The sequence below is a fragment of the Corvus cornix genome, chromosome 21 (genome assembly GCF_000738735.6).
Source record: "Corvus cornix cornix isolate S_Up_H32 chromosome 21, ASM73873v5, whole genome shotgun sequence".
NCBI lineage: Eukaryota > Metazoa > Chordata > Aves > Passeriformes > Corvidae > Corvus > Corvus cornix.
The window spans coordinates 6759462-6779003 of NC_046350.1; the positions used below are offsets into that span (position 1 = coordinate 6759462).

General features: G+C 43.4%; 1 long non-coding RNA gene across 1 annotated transcript; it reads left to right on the forward strand.

Moving 5' to 3' along the window:
- The first annotated feature begins 583 nt into the window (after nucleotides 1-583).
- On the forward strand, nucleotides 584-17046 carry LOC109145524. The gene is made up of 2 exons (XR_002046932.2): nucleotides 584-1043; nucleotides 8953-17046. It is a non-coding gene; the product is annotated as an uncharacterized LOC109145524 (long non-coding RNA).
- The last annotated feature ends 2496 nt before the right edge of the window (nucleotides 17047-19542 follow it).

Below are 19542 nucleotides of genomic sequence, written 5' to 3' on the forward strand. Positions count from 1 at the left end.
CTCCTAGGTGCTGAGACTGACCATCTCCCCTTGGTGTGCACAGGGAGCACCACAGATCTGTGATGTCCCAGCACTTCACTGCTGAGACTGCAGCAGAGCAAGGCAGAGCGATGCATGGGGACAGTGCTCAATACATGTATAAATAATCACCTCTTCTGTGCCCTCCAAGAGAGTGTGACTTCACAGTGATGTGTGTGAATGTCACACAGGCCCAAGAAGAGCTACTGCTTTGACTGCTAGCTTGGTTTCTGGGGGGCTTTCTTCTTCTTTGCCCTTCCTCCAGAGCCAAGAATCAGTGTAAGAGGCTGTACAGGTTGCTGCCCAAAGACACAGCAGTACTTTACTAAGACATGTCCATGCAGTTGATGGTTCTCAGCCATCACACTGCAATGGATTCTCCACATACATCTACAGACCGCAGAGAACCACGTTCTTCTTTCTCCCAGACTTAGTGACAGATTAAGTCACTTCAGCCTCCTGCTTGACTGGATCCCTGGAGTCCTGACATCCCAGTCTGTGCACACTAATGAAGCAGTATAGAAAAGGACTGTACCACATTCTTCTGGGAAGCTTTTTCCAGGGCAGATGAGGCACAGAAACATTGTCCCCAAATTGGGTGTGCCTAAATTACAACACGCTGAAGCGTTCTGTGGACTGGTAGATCAGTGAGTGGCAGAGGACTGGCCCCAAGTTTGGGTTAGCACCCAAGCCACAAAGCAGTGACAGATGTACATGAAGACTGGGACACCTGGCTGGGTCTGACCCCCATGAACTTCACAGCAATTTGTCTCATGCTGTGCCAGACCTTTGCTTAATGTGGTCATTCTTCTCAGCTGAGCCCACACTGACATTGCTGTACTGCGTCCCTTCTTGAGCCTGCGCTGAGACATCGCTCCTGTGTGGACCTGCTCTATGTGCCACAGACTGAGGGTCCCTCTGAGGCAAAACCTTCCAAGTGCCCTGGAGACACCAAGCTGGACACAGTCATAGTCAAGTGACACTGTGTGCTCCACGTTCAGCAGAGGATCAGATCAGAAAATGCTGTAAGTCTCCTTTATTGCTTTCTATGCATCTCACCAAATATTCCTAGGCATTTGCCGTGTGCTGTCCTTGCTGTTACCTTAGAGCTCCAAGCATTGGCTCTCCTTCACTCCCCACCACTGACATATTCGGTTTCTTTGCAGGTCAAAGAGAAAGGTGAGCAGAAAAACTGTACCTAATTACCTGTTAAAGTATTGTGGCAGAATAGGGAAAGGGTTAGTATTGAAGCATGAGAGGTACTGTAAGATAGAAAAAGCTTTGCCCCAATTCGCTATTGCCCCCCATTCTTTTTTTAAGGGGTATTTCATGAGTGAGATTTCCCCCACATCCTCTATGGGCAACACATGCCTGGCTCACCTCATTTACTCAGCTAGAGCATGTTTTATTAATCTGGAGTCTCAACAAGGTCCTTTAGTTCTATTAATTTATTAATATTGCTAATTAAATATCATATTCGCAAATGTAAATTTCCTAATAGTGTCCCTTCCATTTTCAAATTTAAAAAAAAAGAAAAAGCAGCAGCAGCTTGTTATGTTAGTCAATTGAAAGCAATTCAGGCTAATCAGGATAGCGGGGCTGTCTTGTGTCTGTAGAGGGAGGGCCACCGTCAGTTTGCTTTGGGGCAAATATCCACCTTCTACCGAGAGCTTTAACAATTAGATTTCGAAGCAGGTACAAAATTATGTGAGTGGAGTAAATGGAGGGGGGTGGGAGAAGGGGAAAGCAGAGAGTTTGGTGTATATGTGGGAAGAGGTACCAGGAAAAAAAACCTTAACAACTGGCACAGCAGAATTGATGAGGGTCAGGGGCACCCACGTAGCCAGAGCCCAGGACCAGCACTGGTGTAAGAGAAAGCATAACTTAATAGGCAACCAGGAAGACTGGGAAATGGCTGGTCCTGTGTGGAAAGGGTCATGTGAAGGGACTGGTCCCTCTGGAGGGGACTGGTTCCTCTGGAGAAATGCAGTTGATGGGGGAGGTCCAGCATCTGATTTGTATTTTGCACATTTTCCCTGCTGACACTTTCAGCTATGTATTTTTATATATATATATGTTTGGGAAGATGTGATAATCTGCGCATTGGGATGACTGGGCTGGTGTTGCATTAAGGAAAGTTTTAAAAATACATTATATTGTTTTTAATATTAATGGTAACGACAGGGGCCTGTTCGTTATCTTTCCTTTTGTTATGAGCTCTGTAACCTGGGGATGCTGTGGCAATGTAAAAGGGATAATGCAGTGGTACTCCTCAATTTAGTTCTGTTCTAAAATTCCATCCTTCTTAATATTTATCATCAGAACCCAGAAAATAACATGTAGTTACCTTTTCTCAAAAAGTTTATCAAAAGCGTACAAACCTTTTCTTGCATCCATTGTGCAAAACGGACCTCAGTAAAAAAATCCTTATACTCATTGTATTGATGGAGAGACATAGACCCAGAAAACAAAATACAAGTCCTAAGGTTATTGCTGAATGTCTCTTCAGATCCCAGCCCTCTCCCTAGGTTAAATGCTAAACCATTTGCAGAAAGGCACAAAACAATACATTATGAGAAATTTGGGTGCAGAACATGGGCCACCTAGTATTTCATCCCCTGCTTTAAATGCTAGACTGCCCTAGCCCAAAGTATGAAAATAGTTAGAAGGGTACACACCGAAACAGGGGAAAATACAGCTGTCTCCAGGAAGGTAATTTTTTTTCTGTACACAGAAAGAATTCCCAAATGAAAATCCACTGATGACTCCAAGATGCCTAAATGAGTAACAGCACTGACCAGGTCAAAAGCAGATCCATTGCAGCTGAGAGCTGGAGGGTGACACTCCCTCAGATGCAGACAGACCTGTTCCTTCTGAGACAAACAGGAAAATAAGGTCCCATTCCCGACACCTGTACTGAATCCTAGCAGCTGTCCAACTCTCGCTGCTGTGTTGCATGTCCATGCACCAAGGCTGGTGAAGGGCAAATGCTTTGCAACCTGGTTGGGCTGTTTAACCAGAGTGAGGGATATGTCATGTGGAGGGGTAGGTCTAAAAGGGAAGAGAAGGCATTTTGCTGCAACAAAATGCCTTTTCAATCTCCCACAGAGAGCAGAGACAACACAGAAAGCCCCGGGCTGAACTGGAAGGAACTGGTTCTTGTCACCTCACACACACTGGTCTTTTGGCTGTTAATGATCTCTGTTGATGCAAACATCATTTCCTCTGCATCCTGGCATGTATAATTGAGTGGGTTTGCAATGGGGAGACAGCACTCCACCTTCCCAGTCAGCACCTACTAGTAAGCAGCCTAATATCAGCTCAAGAAATGTTGCCGAGGTATCGGCTTCTGATGCCGTGTTATCGCTCCAGTTTGAGAAAGTATAGAGCTCACCTCCTCATGCAGACATAATAGGAGAGGACATCACCTTAATTCCACCTCCATTAGACCTCAGAGAGTTGACTGTGACCCCCCTGACCTCATCAATATTCAAAAGCTTAACAAAAAAAGGCTATAACTGGGGAAGTCAGAAATAATGTAATGCAGTATTGATTATTTTATGGTACGATTAGGTGTAATTACATCTCTCAAATTTTATTTTAATGTTACTTTATACTACTTTTAGCCTTTTAAAATTATCCAAAACATCTCTGTTTAATGGAATGAACATGCCTTCAATTTAAATGTGAAACAGTCTTTTTCTGCTAAAGTGTGACCTCAATATATTTGAAAACATAAATTACTGCTATGTATAAACCATAAAAAATGAATGATGAATTTAATTCTGGTGAAGCGTGAGGGACTAGGAATGCAATGGGGAAATACTGTTTATCCAGAGGAGAGCGGACAGCCCAGGTGGAGAGAAGGAGGCAAAATATGACCTTCTCTAACACTGAATGGGACATGTCATACAGAGGATTTGACTTTGGACTTACAGACCAAGGGCAAAAATCATTTATTCCCTGGATCAAGTCCTCAGCTGGCCTTGATCAGCATAGTTTCATTGCAATCAAAGGCATGATACTGATTTACGTCAGTGGAGATTTTGGTCCCCTGTATTTTCTTGGTACTTGATTCCCTCCAGCTTTTTTAGATGTGCAGAGACGAATGTTCCAGCCAGAGACCCACAGGGTAACCTCCTAACTCTTCATCTTTCAGACCTCTTTGCACTGCCAGACTAGTGTAAAAGGACCTTTGCATAAACAAGAACAGGGCTGTAAGAACCAACTGAACCCTCCTGTCTCTCATTTGCCAGTATCACCTCACCCATTATTAGAACTAATTACATTCATTACTGGGATCTAGGAGCCTTAGTCTCGAACCAGAGTTCCATTACTAAAGATATGAGACAGCTGCGTGTCCCTACTCAGCCTCTGCTCAGAGCCTTTTCTAACACACCAGTATTTTGATCCGTGGGCGTTATCACAAGAGATTTATTAATAAATTATGATAGGCCAAAACTGCTCCCTCGGTGGCCACAGACAGATGATTTTTTCCTCTGGGACCCTTGCTTTAAATGGAAACTATGCCTGAACTTCACTGCTGGACTTCAGCAGTGCTATCAAGTCCTCTGAGCACTTATTGTGCAAGTGTAAGTTCAAATTTCATCTTGATAGCAATTCCTATTTCCAACACAAACATTTCCTTTTTTTTACCTCTTAACATGCAGGTAGGGAAGAAAGTATGCTGTCACCCATAAGTGTATATAACAGTTTGAGTTTATGCTTGAGGAAAGGAGAAGCAGGGTTGCCAGAAGGGTCACCGATAATGGTCTTAGAGCTCCTTTGGGCCAGTGTGAGTGACAGACTATTAAATTAAGGCAATTTTCATATTAGTTCCTTCCCCACCTCTTGCCTCTCACCCACTGAAATCATTTAAGCCTAAGCTTTCTGTATCACTGGGGGTTATAAAGAAGGTGTGTAGGAAGAGAAATTAGAAAGACAGACAATTGAAATGTAACTGTTGGAGAATCTCAGCTTCTGTGCTGATGTATTCCATACATTATTCACAAATGGAAAAATCCCTATACATTCAAGTATCAAATATCTGAGGAGAGTTATCCTCCACTGCATCTCTTGGCTGCACACTATGAAGGGCATTGCCCACTGGGCTGGACAGAAGGCTGGATGCAGTTAGTGAGTCATTTTGGCTGGGCATTCTTTGACCCCTGAGGTCAGTGGCCAGCAGCTCCCAACAACCTGCACTGTTAGGTACATCTTGCCTGAGCACAGGCTTTCAGGGCTAACTCAGAATTCTGTAAAACCTTATACCAGATTGGAATAAGTTCCTTTGGAGGAGAATTAGAAAGGGAACAGGTCTTACCACAGAATAAATACAGCTATGTTCTTTTAACCTGCAAAGATAACTTAAGGCAAAAGTCTGTAAACTGTGTCAGTTGTTGAGAAAATATGGGAAACAAATTTATTCACCTGAAACAATATAACGTGGGGAAGCTCTGTACTGCTGAATGGTTTATTCAGTAAATTTCAGAGAAAGGAGTAAGTAAGACCTTAAGTAAATTATCCATGTGTGTAAGCACTTCATATTCTGCTTTGATTTTCCTTCTGTTGATAAAAGAAGCCCTAGGTAGTTCTAGGCTGAGGAGACCATCAGGATATGATATGCTACACCATCTTACATGGCAGCTCAGAGAGATCTTCTACCCTGAAAAGTGCTTGTGCACTGCCTTTTGACAGTCTAGAACAAGCCCTGATCTTTTTAGCCTATTCTATTGCACTTCAGCTCAGAGTAGCAACTTTAACAACACCTATAAAAGGCTAAGTTCAGCCTCAGCAGCAGCCTAAGGCCGGTTCAAATACCAAATCAATTCACTTGTAGGAAAAATCAGAGCAGATTGAAGTCTTACAGCAGAAAGCTGACACCAGTAGAGATCTATCTGGTAGGCTGTTCTGAAGGAGCTGCAATTTTAAACATTAATCCACAAACCATTATGTAAATGTCTTAGGTGGGTTTTCCCTGGCACAATTGGATCAGCTCCAGTCAAATTGTGCAAGTTTATGGAGAATACAAAAGTGGTAATTTTACTTAAGTGAAGCAAAGGAACTATCTAGTCTGGCCAATTTCTGAACTTGAGCATCTTGAAACTCACGTACCCCCTCTTAGCTCCTCTTCAAACTGAGAATACGATAGCTGTGTGAAGTGGTAATTGTGGGGATCACTCCTGATAGCTTTGTAAGGCTGTTCTTTGTCCCAGAACTATTGATACAGATTTACCATGAAGGACCTGCCTGTTTAATCCACAACTTTTCAAAACACCTGCCAGCAGTTCAGTGAATTCAGCAGCCAAACATCCCAGGATGCTCATCATCTGGAGCTGCTGATTTGTTGCTGTCCATTCTTTCAAGTGTTCCCTTATCTGCTTTACATCAACAGCCAGGGTGCCAAGATGCTCATTACTTCCTAATGGTCCATATTCCATTTCTATATTTTTCTTCTTAAAGACCAATTAAAAAAAAAAAAGTTAAGTAGCTCAGCCATTTTAGAATCACCATTGATTCCAGCTCCCTCCTAATTTATTAATGGGCTTACCCTCTCTATCGTATTTCTTTCCCCTGATATACTTCGAAGAGCTCTCATTATTTATTGTAGCCTTTTGGGCCAACATCTACTCCTTCTGCTTCCTACCTGCACTGAGAGCTGGAAAGGTTTCTCCATTTGCCTGTTGGCTTCTTCCCCATAGCTGGATGAATTCAGACATCTAAAGGTTTTCAAATTTGAAAATGGAGGAAGTTCTGTGTCATTCCTATTCAAGTCACACCAACTCCAGCAAGCCTTGGAGATTAGAAATTGCACAAGTGAGCATGTTCTAGTATCTGAAGAGCAGGAAAATGATACAGTATTTTAGGAGCAGTCTATCTAAAACAGATTCTGTTACCATTACAAGGGCTTTGAAGAAAAAGCACAAGAAATCTGACAAAATTGGACTAAAAATAATTTGAGTCTCCCCAGAAGACTCCACCAGCTCCAACCAAAACAATCAAGTTCAGCATTATAAAGTTTCCAAGGGAGCTGGGCACATCATTTCCCTGTTTTTTCTCTGCACTTTGGGAGAATCTCCGCCTGTGAGGATAGGTGCATTGGCTTCTAGGATTTACTGGATTTTCTTTCTTTTCAGGTAAGCAAATTATTCATAAGACTGAAGTAGGGAAATCCACTCCTTCCTGGACACAATCAAGTTTCCCATCAATTCGGCAAATTGACATGAGGTTTAACATTTTCCCACTTACGTTGCCAAAAGTACTATGAAAACAGTCCCTCAAATTAATATCCAAACTAACCTTGCCCTGTAAAGCAACTTCGGGAAAAGCTTTAGAAGGTAAAATTACTAAAAAGTTTTACCAACAATAGAAAATCAGCCAAATAAAAAAACAGTTTTTAAGATTAAGGAAGGGCTGTCTTCAAACAAAGTGTAACACACAGACAGGCACTGAGAGAACACACAGGTCAGATTAACATTCACAAGCCCATTCTAGAGAAAAATTATTTCTGCAAAGATTTCAGGTAATGTTTCTAAATTTCCACATTGTAAAGTAAATGAAGAGGAAGAGGATGTTTATGAAGGCACAAATAAAAGGTGTAGGTGTGCACAAGTGCAGATGTATGTACACCTGTGTGCAGCAGAATGTTTCTGCATAGGTGCATGTGCGTACACCAAGAGATTAGCTGTGCTTTCCCATTGGTCTTCTTCTACCTTTAGTGTGCAGCAGTGACAGAAAAGGCTCTCAAATGGCCTTTGACCACCACACAACCAGTCATGCCAGGCTGTGTACAGACTCTGCTCTCATCCTGACCCAGATTTAGAGCAAAGTGATAAATAATAACTTGCAGTTATGTTTACTGACAGTTTTATCCAGCATTTTTGAAGTTTCATCTGCAGAAGCACGGGTGTAATCCAATGAGCAGCAGTGTTGATCCCAAGGGAATGCCAATCCCTGGGGATAGCCAAGGCCCTGCTTTCTGTTTAACGAATGTGCAGTGACTGGTTAGTCAAATTGTGTATCTGCATTTCCTGTGAATATCCCTGACCATCTATTCCCAGCTGTGTTTTCTATTTAAAGTTGGCATGATGCACGCTCAGAGACATCCCAGATGTTCATCCCTAGCAGGGAGTACAAATATCAGTTCTCCTGAGATAATTCAGTTTATCTATTATCAAAATCTGTAGCACAGTAGCACCTAGATATCATGCAATGCTGAATGGACGCATGCTAAGAGGCAGCTCCTGTCCAGAAAAAGAGAAGTCTGAACAAACAAACACACAGAGGAGGAAAACAGAAGCACAGGGATAGAAAGCCTCCTTCCCCCTGACCAGACACACACAGCATGCCAATGGTTGAGCTGCTAGGGCAGAATTCCTGATCCCAGAATCCACAAGTATACCATGAACAGCTAAAGGCTTGAGTAGCGCTCTTTGGGTAGACACTCAAAACTCATTACTGAACAGGACAGATCACCAGCTTCCCTTCCCTGATGCTTCTGTTCTTTACTGTATCAGCACTGGATGGCACAGAAATTCCAAATATAGCAGCTCAGGAATCTCTTGCCTATTCCCTACTTGCCAGCAAAAAAACTTGTTTTGATATTTGCAGGAGCGAATTAATTTGGTATTCCTGATAAGATCTCAGACACACCCCAATGACACTTACACCCACAGACACAGAGGCTGATAACATCATCAGCTGACTTCTCAGCTCAGCAGCAGTCTTTTTCACCCGTTTCTACGATTATGAAATACATATTTTGTGTGGCTGGCTAATGCCAAAGTTACAAAATCCATGTAATTAAGATTAATTTAAGAGCTGGAGTGGATGAACTTGTGGCATCCACCCATTAATTAAAAGAAACACTTTGAATTTCAAGCGGCTGCCTTAATATTTCACTCTGAGCTGGCACTGTTAACCTCAAATTGGCAGGTGAGATGTGAGTGCCCAGGTGTGAAAGGCTGGGGGCCACTGGTTCGGGAACGCTGCCTGCATCGGGAGACAGGTGCCCTCTTCTGGACGGTGCAAACATACGACCTGTGCGGGCTGCTGGATCCCCTGCTTCCGTGAATACCTGTACATATGCTCCTGGCTAAATGCACACAAGCACAAAACCCAGGTACATAAGTCTGTGTAAATGTATATATGACACACATCTTTCTGATGACCCACATAAATTGTACGTAGATGGTTACCTGTAATGATGACGTTTGATGTATTACATGAATGTTTATGGAAGTTTGTGCTTTTTACGACATATGCATATGTGTATTAGTTCTGCAGAAGATTATGTAATGTCCACATGTGCTAGATTTTATGAGCCATGCAAAAACAACACTGAAATGAGTAAGTGTTCAAAGCTGTAGGAAAAGTATTTCAACCGAGTGGAAAAAACAGTGACAAACCTTCTGCACAAGTTTATATGGATGGCTTTGTAGGTTCTTTAGGGGTCCTGCCTGCTCAGCTCATCTAATCTTTCCATAGAATATGACCATTTTTGTTAACTATTTGCAGTGTCCTAGCATCTAAATTCTTAAACAATCTGACATTGCCTTTGTTGCAGAAACAGGAAGGGAATCTACAAACTGCCCTGAAGAGCTCACAGTTGATGGTATGGAGTGTTAAAACCACACTATATGCTGAAATGTAAAACTTCAGGTCCCAAGATTACCTTTCATTTGGAATGGGTCCATTTACCCCCAGGAATGAAATGAGAAATAACACAGATTTGGAATAACCTAATAATTTCAATTTGACTATGTTGATCACCTCATGCATGCATGGGAATACGAACAAAGATACATAAATGCACCTTGGGACATACTGATGCATATGCACATAAGCACATTAATTCAAAGAGGAAGTTAATTCAATAAGATTATGTACATGCACATAAAGTGTGTCAAATGTCCAAGAATGTGGAGATATGCGCATACATATACAGAAATTGCATTTAGATGACCATAAGAACATGTCTATGAAGTCCCTTAAGCAAACTTGTCAGAGAAGACACAGACTCTGTGTAAACAGCTGGAAAGATAGTTAAGACCAAATGTTTTTTCGTACTGTCATGTTACAAAAAACTTAAGAATCTCTTCATAATCCAGATTTTCTCTTGGATTCTCCAGCTGCCGAGTCTAGTTGTTTTATGTATTTTTTATAATATGAATTGCTCTCATGCAAAGGCATAGTTTTAATTCATTTAGAACAAAATCTCTCCCTCTTCTCTTTATGATGGGGGAAAAAACTTCAGCACAGCAGGCTGTTCTTTTCAGCACCTCCTGTTGGGTGCACTTAGACTGGTCTCTTCAAATATATCCCATAATTTAACCCACAGCGGTGGCTGAAGTAGAGATCAATAAGTCCCTCATAACAGCTTCTGCTGGATGAGATGTAAACCAGCCACTGTCTTTCTACCTTATTCTCTCTATCATTCCATCAGCACTCAGCGCTGAGTACAAGGCTTTGATCAAACTAGTAGTTTCCCTTCCAGACATCACCATGATCCATATCCAACTATCCTTCAGCAGGGCAGGCTCTGACACCCCTTATTAGTAGCTTTGTATTTGCAGAATTGTGGCAAGTACAGGCTGGATAAGAACTTGCATATGTTTAATAAAATCTAAATAACTGAGCAAGTCCTGGATCTAGTTTAGTTTACAGACTGGCTATTCCCAATCCTATATACCCTTCCTTATTGCCTCTCCTGACATCCTGATCAAGAGAAGCAATCCGATCACTTACATTTCTGATACTAAAGCAAGTCACAAACAAACAAAATAATCAGATATAATAGTAATAATAATAGTCAGACAGGTATAACCTTACCTGTCTATGAAAGGCAGCCACATCTGGAGTGCAGTATAGCAAATGTTCAGAGCATGGCAAAACTGCAGTCCAGTGTATCTGCAAGGGAAAGGAAGAATTCGATTAACGTGTTGTCCTGTACCAACTCTAAATCAATTAACAGATTTTATTTTTAAATAGGTACATCTGTAGTTTTACAGCTTATGTATGAAAGCAGGCTAGGAGTGAGAGGACTTGTCTGATATTAACAGCAAGCAATCCAATAGTCGCTAAAAGTAGAATCTAGAATTAAGCAACACTGCACTGTCTGTATTTCCAGCACCTCTGCTCAGTTATGCTTAAGAGAACAATGAGATCTTTAACAAGCAGAGATGGCCAGGAGGTCACCCAATTGGGCCTGCAGAAACTGGTATAACTAATAACCAACACAAGTTTCCATGGTGAGGATTATAACATAGCCACCTCCTCTGACATGAGCAGATCTCTGCCCTGCTGATAGGCACAAAGCCTACCTGCACCTGAGACCAGGGCATGGCAGCAGATTTCGAGGTGTCAGTGTACTCTACATGTGTTCTCATTCTTGGAGAAAATGTTCATGATTATTTCATTTTGTGGCAGTAATGGAAAATACATTTTAGTGCTTGTGTCCTGCATTTGCAATTCATGTTCCCATACATGATTACATTAAGTCTGTGTTCTGTCATTTTTGATGAATGTAGCTTGTTTTCTGTAAAAAACAGACTCTGGGATGGAAAGTGACAGAAGTGAAGCTGTAACAAAGGATGATCAATTTTTTATGGCCAGCACCAAATGCAGGGAAAGTCGCTGAATTGTCTCTCTGAAGTTGGGACTCTTCAGTCATGGGCTGAAGTATGACCCATTCCTGTCACCATACTGTTTCTGGCAGTCACAGGGCAGCAGTGGCTAATACTGCTTTCTTCTTTTGCCAGAGTTGATAGCTTTTCATTAACAGGTCAGTGTGGCTGAGAGCAATTTGGCCTCTGCAAACAAATGTACACAGGTAAAGAGTGAGCAGCAAAGCAGGCAGCAGTGGGTCAGTTTGATTCACTTATTAGCACAGTAACATCTCTGATCCTCTGGTGTGTCGTGCTGAAAAACTAGCAGAGACCCCTGTCTCTCCCAAAGTCAAAAAGCAAAGAAAAAGGAGGAGAAGAAAGGCATGAAGAAGAGAAGTGATTTGCTCAAAGATAACTGTTGGAGGCTCCATTGGAGAGTATGAGGAGAGCTGGACTAAAGGTGACAACCCAAAGGACTTACTCAACAGTGACTTCAGACTCGAAAACCAGAGTAATGCATAGGCTGGAGCTTTTAGCTGATCTTATTCAGACTGAGACCTCAAATAAAAAATATTGATCCCATGTATTTGTGGGAATATAGGGTTCTACTGATGGCAGAACCATTAGGCTTGTGTGTTGTTTCTGTTCAGATGGTCATGAGTCAGATCTTGACCTCTGAGACTCATCAATAACCACCCTGGACCTGGGGAACTGACACAGGAGTTTTCCTGCTTCAAGAAAGCTGAGACTAAAGCCTCTTGACACACAACTCAATCTTACTCTGCTATTCAAAATTCTGACTCAGGCTTCAGTGGAAGAAGTTGTAGGGCTGCTGGATTTGCTTCTGCCCCCCTCTTCCGGGACATGTGCTCACCATAAGCAGATGGTTTCAGAGATTAAGTTCTAAGGGGGCATTAGCAGGAATATCTGCACACAGCACTCCAGCAGCTGCCTGTGCTCACACCTGTTCTAATTTTCACAGCTTTCAAAGAAACAGTGTTCAAGGCTTTTTTGCCCTTTCCTTTTTAGGAAAATAGAAGCTTTGAGGCCAAATGCAGAGCCAGCTTCTACATGCACTCAGGGTTTCTTCCCTTTGCAAACAGATTCCCTGGAGCTTCACCTCAGTCCAGATTTTTAGCTATCATAGTCAGGTTCTGGAAGAGAATGCAGCTATTTCTCCAATCCAGAAATTACAATAACAAAGAGAGATGCACCTTAGGTAGAAGTCAAAAGCCCTTATCACAGAAAAGGAAACTCACAACTGTTGCTGGGATCAACTGTTCTTTACTTTTCAGTACTAAAATAAAAATTATTGGATCACAACTGAAAGACTAAGGGACCCAACCTTCACACTTCAGTGTATTTCTTTGGTCATGTTTCTTCTGGTCATCAAATTTAATTCAGAGAGATCAATAAGAAAAGTGGCAGCAGGTAGCACTGGGGACTCTAATGGTGGTCTCCTGCTGCTGGGCACGTGGTTAAAGAATATAACCCCAGGTTCTGCGCTACCGAGAATGGTGTCTTGTGTCATGTGGCATCTGAAGCTGGAGATGCTGAGCTTGAGTCACTTTCTGCAGGAAATGGGAAAGGGATCTTCCTTCATAAGAGGAATTCAGGCATAATGTAATCTGGCGCCGGGAAATGCAGCCAGCCCATAAAAATAACAAAAACATCATCAGCAAAGCAGCCATGCTGGAATTTCTCCTTGGTTTAGCCATACTCTCCAGTTGCTTGCCATCAAAAAAGTAGGTATTTCACAGCCTACTGTGCTATTCAAGTTGCCACAAAACAGCAGAAAAACCTTATATACATACAATAATGACCACTTGATTCATTCAGGTGTACCTGTCTGTGGGAAGCCATAAGATGAGGAGCTCTTCTTGAGTGTTCATGATGTATAAATAGAATTCCTAGTACACATAAACACTTACAAATGCACCTAGTGCTCCTTAGAGCAAAAGCATTTATGTGCTTGGATGCACGTGCTCCCTGCTATTGCTGTTCATAGTTTGTGCATGGTAGTGCTGCAAGTTCTGGCTCCTGTTCCAATAACTGAAGCAAGTCTAGTAACAGTCAGAAACTCAATCTACTGAGCAGTGGTATGTCTATCACCACGTTTGGAATCAAAGATGCTTATCCAAAGTGATCCACAGACCTTTTTTCGGACCCAGTGTAACACCCACCCTCTTTTACAACAGCCAACAGAGGCTGTCCTTGGTCTTCACTCCCTCTCCTACCCAACATGATGCAGTGAGGTATAAACATGAAAGGGGTGCTACTGGTAGCCAAAAACATTCTAGGCAAAGGCATGAGTATCAAATAAGAAAAAAAAAAGGAGCAGAAATGAGAGAAAAGAGAGTGGGAATAGGACAGAAAACCAGAAGAAAAGCAAAGATTCAGAGAGGATAAAAATTTAGTGTTCACACAGTCAGAAAAAAGGAATGAATGTGGAGAGGGCAAAGATGGTCAAAGATGCCCCTTACTTGCCCATGGCATGGTGCCACTGTACTATCCCACTGATCCAAACGCTCCTCACAACTCTGCCAGCAGCACTCATTAGCAACGTGCCATCTGCCTCCACCACTGACAAGGTCCCAACCTTGGAATCAATACAGATCTGTTGGTGACATCTGTTGGGACGGGCCACAGATACCAGCGGCTTTTCACCAAGCACACTTGTTTTAAACAATGCTCAGCTGGTACCCAGTTCAGCTGGTGAGCACTGGGCTGACCCCGTATCCCTCCACTGCCTGCACCCCTTGTGGAAGGGATGCCAGCCGGCTCCCCACCCCAGTCTGCATGGTGGGGATGCCAGCCAGACACACGTGCCTGCCGCCGCAGCCAGGACATCCCACACAGAGGGGGTTCCAGACGGCTCCCCGGGCCCCCCACTCCAGCTGGAACACCTCGCACAGAGGGGTTGTTTTCTGTAAAAAACAGACTCTGGGATGGAAAGTGACAGAAGTGAAGCCGTTACAAAGGATGATCAATTTTTTATTGCCAGCACCGAAAGCAGGGAAAGTCACTCAATATCTCTCTGAAGCTGGGGACTTCAGTCACGGGCTGAAGTGTGACCCATTCATGTCACCATACTGCTTCTGGCACACTGCTTCTGGCCCACTCCAGCTGTAACACCCCTGCACGGAGCGGGTTCCAGCCGGCTCCCCGGGCCCCCCACTCCAGCGGGGACACCCCGCACGGAGTGGGTTCCAGCGGGGACACCCCGCACGGAGGGGTTCCAGCCGGCTCCCCGGGCCCCCCACTCCAGCGGGGACACCCCGCACGGAGCGGGTTCCAGCAGGGACACCCCGCACGGAGGGGTTCCAGCCGGCTCCCCGGGCCCCCCCCACCCCGCAGGGCCAGAGCGCCACCTGCAGACCACGGGCGCTCCCCTGCGGGCCGGTCCTAACAAACAACAAGAACACGAAGGCTTCGCTTGCTCCCTCCATTTACTGCCACAGGACGATGGTCCTGAAAAGAGAACCGGTTGCAATATGAGCGATATCGGGTATCTTGTCAGGACACTGGAAAATAAATGGAAAGGGACAACCACGTTAGGCAGGACAGGAAATTCCTGCTGCTGTGTCACATGTGGCTATGCAGGGTCTGTGAGCAGGCAAATGTGGAAAACCTTCAATGCTTTTTGCTGCCAGCTTTTCCCCTGAGCACCTGACTGCCTCCTCTGACACCTCTTGGAGAGCTGTTGGGGCTCTTCTGGAATTTGCATATCCATCTGCAAGTCCAAGTCTGCTGCTCATCGAGGTGTGCATTCCCCAACAGCTTCCACCAAGCTGAAGTGCTGTATGCCAGTGGACCTCCAACAAGTGCCAATACTCCATTCCCTAACACACAGATCCAGGTGCTCCCTAATACTCTATATGCCTGAAGAAGGAATACATTGAAAAACTGGTGAAATCATGCGATGAACTGCATTTGCCATACACGGTTCCCTTCAGGTAAGACTTTGCTCCTGCTTTTTGACGCTTTGGAGAAGCTCAAAAGCAGCCTAGAAAAATATCATTAAGACTCTGGATACACCTGCATAATTCTTGCAATAATCTTCCTGACCCTCCCTTGTTTCTTAAACAGAACTTTGCTATCACTTCCTCCCCGCATGAGCAAATGGAAGGTGGGCAATATTTGGTATCAGGATTACAAATGTATTTTGCAGATCAACACAACAGCCCGACAAGAGAGCTCTAGAACTGTTAGAGGTGAAAGTGGCTCTTGCCTATTGAGGAATGACTGTCTTACCCTCCCACAGAAATGAATGAACAGACCTTCAAACTGTGGCAGACAGAATGGCAACATCTCCTCTGGGTTAGAGTTTTCTCCCATCAATTACATCTGTTTTATCTAGTCATAGGACTTCACAGCTTTGATTTGATCCTGAAGCAACAGGAAATGATGCTTTGAGAGATGTATGAGATGAAAAGTAGTTCCAATGAAACACAGTAAATTTCTTTAGAAAACAGTTCTAATGAATTTAGGTGAAATAGGGGATATAAGCAAAAACTCAGCCAGATACAGCGTTGCCTGGAGGAGTTCTGGCTGCTTGATTGGGGATTGTAAAGGTGAGCAGTCTGTGTGCCTCTCGGCAGACCTTTGCCCTCCCTCCACCATCAGGGTGTACATATGACGTTAGCCAGGCCACGCTTTGATCCCCGGCCAACAGTGACTCCCAGCCCCTCACGATGATTTATAAAGCGTTGCAAGGGCACTGTGTGACACTGCCAGTGTCACCCAGTGACATGGCCACATCCTCTCCATTGGACACCAGACCTCCACTCCTCTTTTCCCCTACTGGCCATTTCCTCACATCTGATAGCAATGCATTGAACAAAACTGGCAAGCCACCCTCAGGACCAGCAGAGTCAATCCCACACCAATGCCATTGGGATTTACTGCTCTCCTAAGATGTTAGCACTACTATTTTAGATTCCAACGCTATCCTTTTAATATCTCTTTCCATCACGGTCTCTGAGGACACTGGTGAGAGAGAATGGCCATGTAGCCTGGGCAGAGGGATCAGCATTAGGAAATCCCAAAGACCCAGCTCTGTCACTGGGACTCTGCCAGTGTCTCCATAATGACTTCAAACACCAGTGCCTCAGCTTCCCCATGTGTAAAATGAGGAGAATGATAATGACCTACCTCAAAGGGTGTGGTTTGCAGATGGGTTAGCGACCAGCACTACAGAAACACCCCCCACCAATAAACAACCCAACCTGGCACTGAAGACACAGAGGGCACCGCATCCTTCCCTCACTGATGCTGCTCGGGAAAAAACTGCTTGCCAGAGCTCTCCTGCCTGCGACTGCGCAAATGACCAGCCAGCTCCATCCTCATCGAACCATCCTGCGTCTATTTGATAAAGACGAATATTGCTTTTTAAATAAATATAAAAACTCCGTTTCCTCCTTGGCGAGTTCATTTTGAGTCATTTTATCTCTCTCCTCCCCCTATATTTTTCCCCAAATAATGTGATTAAGTGAGTCAGCGTTCTGCTTTCCCTGACAGCCTCTGGATTTAATTCAGTTTGAGGACTGCGACCTTTGACTCCTTTTTACTATACTAACCCAGCTAAGAGAACACTTAGCGATTTCTCCGCTTCCTACTGGGAGAGTATCTGGTGAAGGGTGAGGAGGGGGAGCAGGGGTGGAGGGGGGAGGAAGAGAAACAAACTTTCACATAAAATTATGGTATATGGATAATTGAGAAGTTTAAAAACATGAATCTAATTGTGCTGTCCCTTGAGAAGCAGATATTGAGCCATCCTATAAAAGGCTTGGAGTATCCCAATGGTGATTTATTGCTAAATCCTAGTATTTTTCAATACATTATAGTTTTTAAATTGTGTTTAAATTGAGTGTAGAAGAGCAGAGGCCATTAGGAGATGCAGAAATGATGATGATATTTAAATATTCATGCACGCAGTACCTTATTATTGAATCTGAACACTAACAAAATCAATATTAAGTGCGGTTTGACATGAATTTATTTATGAATTTCGACTTTCTAAGTACTGTATTTTTTCACTCAAAAATTGTGAGTATAATGTAGTAATGATATCAAAACAGAGTGTCAGAGAGCATTAGCTGAGGAGGTTATAAACCTCCATATTACAGGGCCCCATATTGCCCTCAAAAGTGCTTAGTGCACAAAACCAAAATGTTGTGGGGGGGTTTTTTGTGTTTTTCTTTTTGGGTTTGTTTTTTTTTTTTAACACATAAATACACACACACACACACACTCGCTCAGAAATAGGAAGGAAATTCTCAGTCGGAAATTGCACTGCAGTGGCTTTGATTGCTCTCTGAGCCTGCTTCAGGGACCAGGCAAACTGGGATTTGAAGACTGACAAACCTGAATGGAGTGCTCTGGGCATGTGGTTTGGGAGGGCACTTTGGCACTTTGAGGGAAAGCTGGCAAAAAGAGAACAGCTCACAAGCACAGGGTGTAGCCAGGGTCCCAGCCAAATACATCAGTCTGCACCAAGAACCCACAACTCCTGTCCCACACAGCAGTGCTGGGTCAGTCTCATTGGGACCCCAGAAGGCAACACCAGTCAGTATTCTCATTAAAGGAGTCTGGTGATAAGTTGTGCTCCAATTGGCTAGCAGGTCTGGTAGAGAAAGATGCTTCACTAATGTATGCCAGCAAAGAAAATGGAAACAGCTTGGGAGTCCCTTTTCATAAGCAACATGGTAGATATCTCGAGCAGTTTTCACTCAAAATGGTGCAAATATGAGAAAATGGCTAGAAATAACCCCCTTAGTTCTCTCAAAAAATTACTTCTATGCTTCTATACTTTTCATGTTCCTTTCTAAGGTGTATCTCAAGCAGGGCACTTGGTAATGAGGTTGGAACTTCCCCAGAAAAGAGATATACAGCTTTTGAAAGCTTGGAACTTGATGCCACTCATTTAATGACGCCCATGATCATTTAATGGCAGCACTGCAGCAATCCCCCTGCTTCACAGACTCCTTGTCCTTTCAATTTCCACATTGCTACTCCATTACTGTTGCCACCTCTGGACATTAGGTAGGTTTTTTCATGGAGCTATCACTCCCTCCTGCTTAAATGAACAGAGATTTCAGCAGTGGAAGACAGAAGTCTTGTTGGTAATGGGGAGTGGAACAGGAATAATTCAGACTAAAACCTTGACATAAGGGGACTCAAAGGAGGGGCTTGTGCAGATCTATCTACAGTTAAGTGATGTATATGAAAAGCTACTGCCCTTCCTCCCCTAACAATTAATTTTAAATGTGAGAAGAATTTTGAAGATTTATTTACCATTGACAGGAATCTGGACTGAATCCTCCACATGCCATATTGTGCATCCTCCTTTGAGTCCAGCCTTGGTTCAAAATACCATAGAGCCCACAGGAGATCCTCATCTCGCTTCCTTTCTTTAATATAAAACATTCCTCTCCTGGCATCACACCCAATAGAAAGAAAGGGATATCCTTTCTGCTTTGGAGCCATATACCTACAAGTATCATACCACTTCGAGTAAGACAAAACAATTTTGGCAAGTCTCAGTCCAGTCCATTGTCAGAAGCCCACTAGGGGCAGCAATAGATACCATGGGAGCAGGATTTCCTAGTCCTTGCTCTCTGTAGAGACAGATATTGAAACAAAAACAGTGTGATCAAAGAGAAACAAAATTCAGTCTTGTCTGATTTTTGATTATGACCAGGAACCAATATACTTACTGAATCCAATGCAAAGCCATACTGCCTTCAGTAACACCACGGCCCGGATATTCAAAGGGTTAGTACTTAATAGGGCTCAAGCATTTCATTTGAAGCTGACTGTTGAAGAGCACAGCCCACCATACTTAAGAGTTTTCTCAGGTCTTTATAATATCAGGTATTGGCAAACAGGAGCTAGGGATGCCAAGCAAACTGTACAG